The following is a 10,879-nucleotide window of genomic DNA, read 5'->3' as shown; positions in this document are numbered from 1 at the left end:
GACGCACCCGCCCCCAGGGCTCAGCCCGGTGTTTTGATGTCGGCAGACACACCCGGGAAGACTGGCTGACACCCCCTTGGAGCCTGAGGCACCAGCTGCACGCCTGGGACATCCCCATCACCCGCTGCAAGGCGGCGTCGCCAGCCCGCCCTTCTGCTCTCTACTGTCACTCCCCCTGGAGGTCAGGCCTCCAGAGTGTTCCTGGAGGGCTGAGCCAGCCCATATGGCTGGGAATATGTTGCCAGCACGGGTGGGCGAGTCCTCACTGGGGCCCCCGCGGTTGGCTGTGACAGTTTCACACTCGCTCCAGCCAGGCCTCTGGCTGCTCTCTGGGCTACACAGTGACCACTTGGGGGGCTTGTAGATGGTTTGGCTATTACAGTATCACTGCTGGGACTGCCTGTTCTGTCCTGGCCCAAGCAGATGATTCCAGGCCCAGGAGAGCGGGGCCTCACGTCAAGGACCCTGGAAAAGCACAATGGTCTAGGTCAAGCCTAAGGACGGATCTACGGCAATTCACACTGTGAATTGTGGAAAGACTTTCTGTGTGGAAAGACAGCTAGGATCTCTATCCATGAGCTGGGGCTGGAGACTAAACTGGCCATTTCTGGAAATGAGGGAGTCTTAGACAAACCCATTTCTCAGCTCTCAAAGCTGATCAACTGAGGTTCTTGGTATCCAGGTGCAGAAATAACATTTAAAGCCACAGTGAGAGAACTTATACAAGCTTCTAGGCACAACCTCAGACCCAGCAAAGAATCCATGGAGCAAAGGCACAAAACAGGCTTCCATGCAAAATCTTAAAGCCACAAGGACAATGAGCTGGGAAATCTCTGCTGAAATTGGCACCGGATATAAGCAGGCCTCAGACCTTCTCTCCACAGATGACCCAGGGGTGCTAATGCACTCCACCAAGCTTTCTTAGCAAACAGCCCAGTGCCCAGAGTGGTGCTTCTCCCCTTGGCACTGTCAGGGGGAACATGAGAGAGAGGAGATGTAGGGCTACATATCAGGGGCCTGGAATGCCAGAGTCAACCTGGGATCTTGTCTCTTCTGTCCCTGATCAATCCACCAGCAAGGCCAGTTCACTCTCCCTGTAAACACACAGGGCCTCTGCCCTCTTTTCTCCATTTCCCCCTTCTGTCTCAGTCACTTGCAACTGATGTCAAACGGAGGAAAGGAATAAGAACAACAATAAAATCTGTCTGTGGGATGTTCCCAGGGGAAAGAGAAAGGTTCCACTTGGTTCCTAAAATCACCAAAAGCCGCCTCCCAGAATGTAACCTGGTTGGCTGAATCAGCTTCTCACTCCAGTGGCTGCAGCAGCCTCGTCTCCTGGTTTCTGCCCTTGCCCCCTCAATCCATGTTCACCATGGCAGCCCCAGACTTCTTTTTAAAACAAAATCAGATCACTTCATCTCCCTGCTTTAAACCCTCTAGCAACTCCCCCATCACCCAAACAATAATGCCCCAACTTCCCCTGGCACAACACAAGCCTACAAACCCTGGCCTAGCCCTGTCCACTCCCAGCACTGGGGCCTCTTTCTGTCCACCAAGCACCTTGAGCTCTCAGCCTCAGTTCCTGTAGACTATTTCTCTCCTGCTGAAAATATTCCACCCCTCTTAGGATGGGTTTCCACTTTCAATTCCTCCATCTCAGCCAACTGTCATCTCCTCAAAGGAGGCCCCTGTACTGCCCAGTCACTTCCTACCACCTCATCCTATTTCCATTCTGCACTGAAGATTTCCTTGTCATTCTTTTGGTGTGGGTTTATCTGTTGTCTGCTTACCCAACCAGAACTCCACAAGAGCTGGACTGTCTTGTCACTTTATCCCTAATGATCAGAAGACACCAGGCCCTCCATAAGTATTGAATAAACATAAACAGATCTTCTGTGGCACAGCCAGAAGTGGGGAGAATCTGAGTCAGACAGGACCAGGTCTGCAGACCAGACCTGAGCACAGACTTTCCCCAAGCCCACACTCTTGTGTGGTGAGGCAGGACACCTCTGAGACCTCGGGTCACTCAGACTACAGAGGACCCCAGGCTGTGGCCAAAGGGCCAGGTGAGTAAGGAGGGGCTCGGCCATGACATTCCCGCTAGGAGCCCTCTGAGTTCCCAAGCTTCATTACCAGGGCCAAGACGGCCGATGCCAGGATATAGGAGTCCCCGAGGACTCCCAGAGCCCATACCCTATGCCTGGTACAAACCCCAGCTGGCGTGGCCCCTGGGAGTCAACAGTGAGTGGAAACTTCAGAAAGGGAAAAACTAATGGGCATGTTTTGCCAAAGGAAAGAAGAAAACAAAAAGCCTGCCACTGAGGACAGAACCACCAAACACTGCCCCCTGGAAAAGGGGCTCCACAGACACTCTGGCAACTTGTTCACATTCAGGGCACAGGCAGCTGGGGAGACCATCCAGAGGCTTGAGGGTGCCTGGGCTTGTCATCCCAAGACCCATGATCATCAAGGAAGCAGACTTGGACAAGAAAAGCCCAGGAAAGGAGCAGAGACGTACAGGAGTTGGTGCTGACCCAACTGGACGACTGCACAGCCACCAGTCTATACAGACCCATTGCCATCAGGGAAAAACAGCTGCACATCCTCAATGTGGATGGACCAGTTCCTAGACACTGGGAAGACAAGTCTCAGCCACACAGTTACTCCACCACAGCAACCAAAGGCCATGCTTACAGCTGATCTGCAAATCTCTAGCCCTGATCCATGACTTCTGCTGGTTCCCAAGGTGGCATGCCCCAAAATGGCCAGGCCTGCAGCTCTGGGGACCACTCAAACCTCAAGGAGCACCAAGGCACCCATGTCTGCAAGTACCTCCTCCCTGCAAGTTCAAAGTCTAGAGTTGCAGCACTTGACCACTGGAGGGAGGGGCGGGACACGCCTGCCCTTGGCGCCTGTGGTGCCTGCCATGCCTGACCCTACAACCAGAGCACAGGTGGGTGAGTCCGGGCTGCCGCCTCCAGTCTGGCACACACAGGAGAAGCAGCCCCCAGGCCTGCCTTCCCAGCCACACTCCAGGGCCTCAGATTCAGCCCCCCACCCTAAGATGCTGTCCATCAACTTTATCAACCCAAGCCCTCTGGGCTGGTCCCTTCAGGTCGTAAGACAATACTGGCTAATGATAAGCATGTAGTAAGTTACCTGCTTTGTATCAACCCTCCCCCCATGGGCATCCCAGGTGGTGTAGTGGTAAAGAATCCGCCCGCCAATACAGAAGACGCAAGAGACACGGGTTTGATTCCTGGGTCAGGAAGAGCCCCTGGAGCAGGAAATGGCAACCCATTTCAGTATTCTTGCCTGGGAAATTCCATGGACAGAGGAGCCTGGCAGTCCATGGGGTTGCAAAGAGTCGGACGTGACTGAGCACACACACATACATCTACCTTATGATCTGCCACATTTGACACCTGCAGGCAAATATCTGACAGTACCAGCCCCATAGGCTACCCATCCCAGGTGTAAGTACCTGTCTTAAGCATGGGGCTAACTTCCGAGCCGGGGTCAAAAATACCTGTGTCCTCTTCTCTAAGGTGGGTCCTGCCTGGGCTGGAGGGCCACCAAGAGAGCCCCAACAAGTCACACCTGAGCTCAGAGCAGAGCCAGAGTTGCTGGATACATAGATGGGTTGTACCGTTCCCAGAGATGATGTTCAGAAGTGACCCGTCAGGTGGCTTCAAGAGGCATGTTTGCCACAGGCCTCACCTGGAGTACCTACACGCTGCCAGCACCACCCGATGTCATACAGTGGTGAGGCCGGGAGGATTCTTCAAGGTCAGTGAGTCCCACCTCTTTATTTCACTCGTGGGGAAACAGAGGTCCAGAGGGGAAAAAGCAGTGAGATGAAGTAGAGCCAGGGCCAAAATGCAGATTCCTAGGCCCTGGCTCTTTCCTCAAACCTGCATATTCTCGGTTTTGCTTAGGGGAGTTAAGCTACCACCGCTGAGAAAGGCCAATACAGTCTCTCCCCTAAGAAGGAAACCCTGGCTGGCCAACGACAGTCCCACCCACATTTCTCAGTGACATCTTGGGAATCTTGGGAGTGGTTACCTTTGCATCCCAAGAACCTGGGGTCCGAAGTCCATTCCCACACACACCACGGGAGCAGCAGGACCCCCTTCTATAGGAAGGGCCGAGGCAGCAGGAAAGGCAGGTAAGATGGATGGTCTTCACCTTCACTCAGTGAGGTCTGTTTGCCTACCAAAAGGAGAAAGGAAAACAGATTTATTTGGCTATTGTTGAGACCTACAGAGCTACTCAGAGAGAAAGACAATAGAGGGTAAGGTTCAGACACCTTGCCCGGCAACTGGCCAACAAGGTAAGAGATTCTCAGGCCTTACCTAGCAATCGGCAGCTGGCATCACCGTGGTGCATGCCATGCCTGACCCTATAACCAATGTACCCTTTGCACGATTATTAGCCAGCTGCTATAAGGTTGTCCCACCTAAAGAAAGAATCAAATGGGTAGAAACGAAAATAAGCCAATCAGGTGCCACCCCAGGTAACAACAGAGTGACCACACCCTAGACTCGGCACCGGGGGTGAAAGGTCAGGCTGACAATGAATCAAGCTGACATTGGAAACCAGATCAGACCCACACAACCAAACCAACCCTTGGCCTCTCCAGCCTCCTGTGCCCTCCAGACTTCCCCTTGACCAGCTCCCACCTGCTCCCCTGACCCCCACAGTGGCCTTATGGGAGTCTCTAAAAATGGAATAAGCAGGTGTCTCTACAGCTACTACGATGGTGAGTTTGGCTTCTCTTTCTTTCCCCCTCCCCATGCTGGCTCTGTGCCCTTACATCTCATAAAAAAAAGAAAAGAGGGTACACACACATGCCCCCCTTTTGGGGGGCATATCATTTGTGATATAGGTGTTGGGCCAGAAAAAAGTGGCCAAAGAAACTTGGGAGGTTTGCCCTGCTACCGGCAACCTTTGTGTCAATTTAAGCAAATATTGTGGTGTTTCCATGGTGATTCCTGTTTTGAATATCCACTACACTCACTTTTTAAAGGGCTTTTCCTGTTTGCGTTTCAACTCCAAACCTGTAAATATTTTCAGCCTTTTTAGAAAAATTAGCCCATGTGCGTGCAAACACAGACACACCACCACCGACACACAGCCTCCCGGGCCTGGAGTTCCTGCCTCACAGATGTGAGAGTGGGGTGCAGGAACCCCGAGGGGGCTGTCTCTCTGGTCTCACACCCACCTGGCACACACAGGGCTGGCATCAGGGAGGGTGGAGCCTAAAAGGCCGGTCCTTCCCTTCCCCCTTGCCGGGTCACTGCAGCACCCGCGGTGCCTGGCCTGTGTATTCCTAAAGCCTGTGAGTGGGCTCGGCCCTGACTCCACAGTGTGGCATGGTGTGGGCAGCTGCTTAGCAGGTTCTCCCACTTGGCCCAGCCCCTGGATCCCCTGGGGCCTCCCTGGAGTGCATGAACCCCTCCTCTCCTGCTTCCCAAGGTTGGGCCATGAGTGGAAGGGGGTAGTCGGTACTCTGAAGGCCAGAGTTTCCAGCACCAGTTCCACCCCACCTCTGCTCTGGGCAATGCCACCGAGCCCAGCTCCCCGGAGAAGCTTCGGGATGGCCCTGCAACAGTGGTCCTGGGCTTGGAGCAGCCCAGCTCCCACCCCACCCTTCGGCAGGGTTAACAGCGGGTTTCCTGGTTTCCATGGATTCCTGCCAGGCCCCTAATGTGAGTTTCGTGTGATTTGGGGGAAGTGAATTTCCTTTGTTTTCCAGTTTGGGAATATTTTTTTCTTTAAAAAAGAGGAAAAAACACTTTAATGGGAACTTCAGGGCCACTGAGAGACACTCCTCTAGGCTCTGACACGCCTCTCACTGTTGGTTCAGAACCCCCCAAAGCCTGGGGCAGCTCACCCACTGACCAAGCATCTCTGAGCTGGAAGATGGGGTGCCAGCCATCACCTACCACTCCCTACCCCCAGATCACGCTTCTTCTGGGGGGGCTGTACTCAGATATCCCATCAGAAGGACTGCTGCCCCACCTGAAAGCCAGCTGCTTACACAGCTGGAGGATACTTCCCTGCTTCCAGGCACACACGTTTCCCCAGAGAAAAGGTCAAGAGACACGAAGGGTAGGGTTCCTCCCTGGCTCCTGGCAAAGAGCTAGAAAAACCTGAGTCTGACCACACACAAAAGGTGAACATGAATAAAACCAGGGTCTTACATCCTAGTTCAGAAGGGGTTTTCCAGTTACAGGGGAAGGGGGTCTTCCAGACCCTGGTGGGGACTTTGGCCTCCTCCACCTGAGGGAGGGGCCGGTCCTGGGCAGAGGGACCTTCTCAGCTTTGGCAGTAAGAACAACCGAATAAAGGGTGTGGCCAGGCCTTCTCCTCCTCCTCCCCATTCCTGCATCCTCCAGCCCTGCCAGGGTGCGGCCATGCCCCAGGACCGTCCCCAACCAACTGGCCTGACCCATTTACCAAACCAGGGCACAGGCCCCAGGGCCTGCCATGGTCAGGGCCCTCCCACAGCACAGGCCCTAGGGCCATGGCAGCAGCAGGAATCTTGGTCAGTAGGTTCAGAGCCCAAAGGACCAAGCTCTCTGGCCAGCAAGTGAAGGGGTGAGAAGTCAAGTGCAGGCACAGAAAAAACGCTGGGCTGAGACTCAGAAGACGGGTCTGAGTCCCAGTTCTGCCGCTTAACTCACTGTGGGCCCTTGGACAAGCGACGTACTCTCCCCAGGGCCCGAAACTTCCTGGGCCAACGACGGTGACGCCTTCTTCCCGCCTACCTAGCAGACGCGGAGGACCAGCAAGGACGTGAAAGGCCTTCAGAGCGTTCTAGAAACGCTCTTGACTCCCAGCACCCTCTTCTTGCAAGTCTCTTCAAGGTAACTTTTCAGAATCTACCTCAAGCAGGCCCATATGCCCCTCCACTCCCTTCCTCGTGAAACCTTCCCTGTGGCATTTAAACTGGACTAAAGTCATTTGTGCACGAGTCTGTCTCCATCGTTGATTTTTAACTCAAGAGCAGAGACCAGGTCTTAATTATCATTGCGTCCCCAGCATTTAGCACAACAGCTGGCCCGCTGTGGGCAGCACAAGTGTTTGTGAGATTGAACTAGTCCCTGATTTCATGTCAGAATCAGATGGGCCTGGCGCAGCTTCATCCCCCTCCTCCGACAGGAAATTTTATCACCTACTTTCACGCTGGCTTCTGTTTCGTTCCTCTAAGCCCCAACCTGTGTCCTGGTCTCTCCCAGCTCCTCCATCAACACCATGAATTCATAACTTTCAGGTTCAATGAGGCAGCTTGGTTACATGACCCTCCTCCAGCTGATTCTGGTGAGAGGTGATTGAGCACCTACTATGTGCAGGGAACATGGTGGGAGTGGAGGGCACACCCTCTGCCAAGAGGCCTATGTGAGAAGAAATTATATTAATTTTCCAGACGCCTTCTATTCACCAAGCAGCGTGCCGAGTGCTTGTGTATGTATGACCTCATTGAATCTTTACAACATGAAGTAGGACGGATTATGATCCCCATGGGTAGACTGGAGAAGGCAGGCACAGAGATACATACCAAGTGACTTTCCAAAGATCATATAGCTCACAAGTGCTGGAGCAAGGCCTGGAGTCAGGCTGACAGGCTCCTAGGCCCAACTCACTTAAAAGTTCCCCTCGTCCCTACCCATGACTTCAGTCCCCACCCACACCTAATGTATTTTCCCCTCCTGAATCTCAGTTCTCCTGCCCTCCAAACAGGTCTCCATCAAATCCTCAGAGTCACCCGAAAGCATTCAGAGATCACAGCCCAGAGGGAAGGCAAAGTCCAGGCTTAGGCTGGAAGGAGGTGAGGCCTATGGTGATGCACCTGGCAAGCAGGAGGAACCCCTGGATCCACCTGGTCAACAGGGTCCCAGCTGTGGGTATGACCTCCTGGAGAAGAAAGAGGTTGAGCCACCCGACGCTGTCACGTGATGGGATAAGGACGAGGCAGCCACCCAGGAAAGGGCCACTCTGAGTCAGGAGGCCCTCTGGGCATGGGACAACCTCTAAGTCTTCTCTCCAGACCCAGAGTAAGCCAAGAGGCTTTATCCCAGGGTGGGTGGGTGGGTACACAGAGATTTCGGCCTCCTTCCCCACATCAATACCTCCTGATGCAATGAACACCTGCTTCAGAGATGCAGGGCTGAAAAGCAGGGCCACAAGACCCCCTGACCCTCACCGGGTGAATGTGCAGTTGAGGCAGGGGTCACCTAGCATCTCCCCAGTGGTGAGAAGTCACGGGAGGTGTGGCAGGGAAAGATCCAAATCCCAGAGGATAAAGAGGTGGAAGATCAGGCCAGGTGGGGAGAGGACAGAGCCCTAATGAGCAGATTTCATAAACCACCTGGAGTGAAAACAAAAACACAGACGTGCACATTGCCCAACTTCAGGGCTGTATGGAAAAGGGGAAAAAAAAACAATAAAAAAATCCACATCTTAATACAAAAATCCTACACGATGTGTTGTGGCACGAAAATGTTTTTCATTGCATTTTTCATCTGTGATCTCACACAGCCTACGACGGGTACGCCCAACGCAGGAGGTGTCTGATGGTACATAAACAGGGCAAACATACATACAATGAACCAAAACAAGGGCAGCAAAGATTCAGGTTGGTCCGAGCTGACATCGCATGGTTTCAGGTGGCCTCTGGAGATGGCTACACTGGCTCCAAGCATGGGCCCCCCTTAGATTCCTGAGGGAGGAATAAATGGGGCAAGAACAAGCTCCAGTGGAAAGAAACATGTGGAGTTCTGAGCACTCCGAACCAGCGGAACTGCAGGCCAGCTGGCTGTGTGGCTTTCTCCACTGACGGTGCTGTCCCGCCATCGACAGAGGCCGGAGAGGGAACGCACACCCCAAAGGCCCCTCCTGTGTGTCACTTACCCCACAGTTACTATCTGTCTCCTGTTTGCTCCACCCCTCCCCCCTTTTAATTGTTGGATGAGTTTACAGAGCTGTGTGCCAAAAACAATCAACTCTAGGGAACAGAGTTATACAAAATAGGGCGTGTCGCCAGAGGGAGACGGATATCCATGGAAACCGCCACCTTTTCTCAGTAGCCTAGGTAAAGCCGGGGGAGGGGGGTGGGGATGGGGGGCTCCACCCAGAACAGGGCCCCAGAAAATGCTGGGATCGCTGATGACCTGAGGGAGGCACGTCTCCTGGAGAGGGTCAGGAAGTGGGGTCAGCCGGAGACCACCACCAGGGCAGGGCTGTTGGAACTTGAGTGCACACACACATGCTTGTGTGCACACACACACCACCTCACCAGATCACTGGGACAGGAGGCCATAGTAATTTCATGTCCAAGCTTCGGAGTCAGACTGCCAGGTTTGAGCTGCCATTTACAAGCTGTGTGACCCTGGGCAAACAAACTCCTTTGACTTCTCTGTGTCTCAGTCTCTCCATCAATAAAATGAAAATAATAATGCCCTTCCTGCATATGGTTATGAGGATTAAACACTGTATTATGTGTAACATGCTAAGAAAAGTAGCTGGCACACAGTAGGTGCTAAAAGTACTTGAGAAATTAAATCAGTCAAAAGGGCTAAATGAAAAGAAAGGAGGAATGGTTTCTAGCTTCTGCCCTAGTTGAGGAGGAAAAGAATGATAGTTCATGTTTATTAAGGACTATGTGCTGAGGACCTTAATACATTAATACAAATAACCATCACAAGAAGCCAGTGAGGCAGGTTATTATCCTAACTGGATAGCTGAGGAACGAAGACTCAGAGAAGGATGTGACCCACCCAAGGTCACATACCAGGAAGAGATTTGAACCCATGCCTGTCTGACACCTACACAACACGCTGCTTGGCAAGGAGAAGGAGAGGGAAGCGGGTGGGGAGGAAGCAAGAGAGGGATGGATGAGCTTCCAGGAGGTTCTCTTTCCAGACGGGACTTAGATGCACAGCAGTGCAATCCAGATGTGTTTTTTTCCAAGCTTACAAAGGAAAACGGAAATCCACCGAACCAGTGACCACCGATGGGAGGAATAAGTAGAGGAAAGCTGAGATGGTCAACAGGCTCAGGTATCCACATTCCTCAGGAGGTCCTGTTCCAATCCTGATCCCAGGAGACAAAAGATGCTCTCCAGAATCAAGAGGTCCCTGGAAGGGAGGCAGCAGAGTTAGTGGGTCCACCTCCCATCCATGAGGGCCCAACGCCTGGGAAAGATCCTGGGAAGAACCCAAGTGTCTGCCTTCTAAGAACCCAGGCAGATTCCTGGAGGGGACAGGGCACAGAAAAGGAGAACATAGGCCTCCCGTGTTGCCAGGTCAGGCCCAGGGACGCGCAGGAGGCCTGGGAGGCTGAGAGCTGGAGTCAGAGGCTGCCCACCCTGAACGGTCTGGTTCTTACCCTGCTCGGAGACGGAGGCCACACAGGCTTGGTGGCTCAGCCCTTTCTGCCATCGACCACCCAAACTCATTCAGATATTTCCTTTCTCACTTGCTTTTTAAAAAAAATTTAATGTTCTCTATAATTCATCCGTCCCAGAAGATAATCGATAGAGCCCGTAATGAAAATCTGAGCCATATTTTATGATCTGCTGCGAGCAGAAAGGGCCACATCAGCAGGTCCAGTTTCGGTGCTCCCTATCTGTCTTACCCACTGCCCTGGGGATTACTTACCCAGCCAGCCCTGCCCACAGCCCCCCACCCAGAGCTCTGCCCTTGGCCACCCAGGAAGGCGTGGACTGCCCAGCTGGTAAAGAGACTCAGGCCACCACCCTGGCATCACCCTGATGCTCACTCCACCAACCCCAGTCACAGGATGGTCACCCACCATTGCTAGTGTCTTTCTGAGTCTTTCTGAAGCTGTCCCCCCCCCCCCCCGCCAGCACCCT

General features: G+C 53.2%; 1 protein-coding gene across 1 annotated transcript in view; it reads right to left on the bottom strand.

Annotated features, from left to right (window-relative positions):
- Window positions 1-10,879, bottom strand: part of CASZ1 (castor zinc finger 1) — a 145,571-nt gene that overhangs the window by 107,386 nt on the left and 27,306 nt on the right. Inside the window, exon 2 of the mRNA XM_010850186.1 lies at window positions 4,066-4,212. The gene's annotated coding sequence lies outside the window, so the exon portion shown is untranslated. The remainder of the gene's footprint in view (window positions 1-4,065; window positions 4,213-10,879) is intronic.

The sequence above is a fragment of the Bison bison genome, unplaced genomic scaffold (genome assembly GCF_000754665.1).
Source record: "Bison bison bison isolate TAMUID 2011002044 unplaced genomic scaffold, Bison_UMD1.0 scf7180017864289, whole genome shotgun sequence".
In the NCBI taxonomy this organism is placed as follows: Eukaryota; Metazoa; Chordata; class Mammalia; order Artiodactyla; family Bovidae; genus Bison; species Bison bison.
The sequence above is the reverse complement of the archived record's forward strand: the minus strand, read 5'-3'. Positions and strand labels throughout refer to the sequence as shown.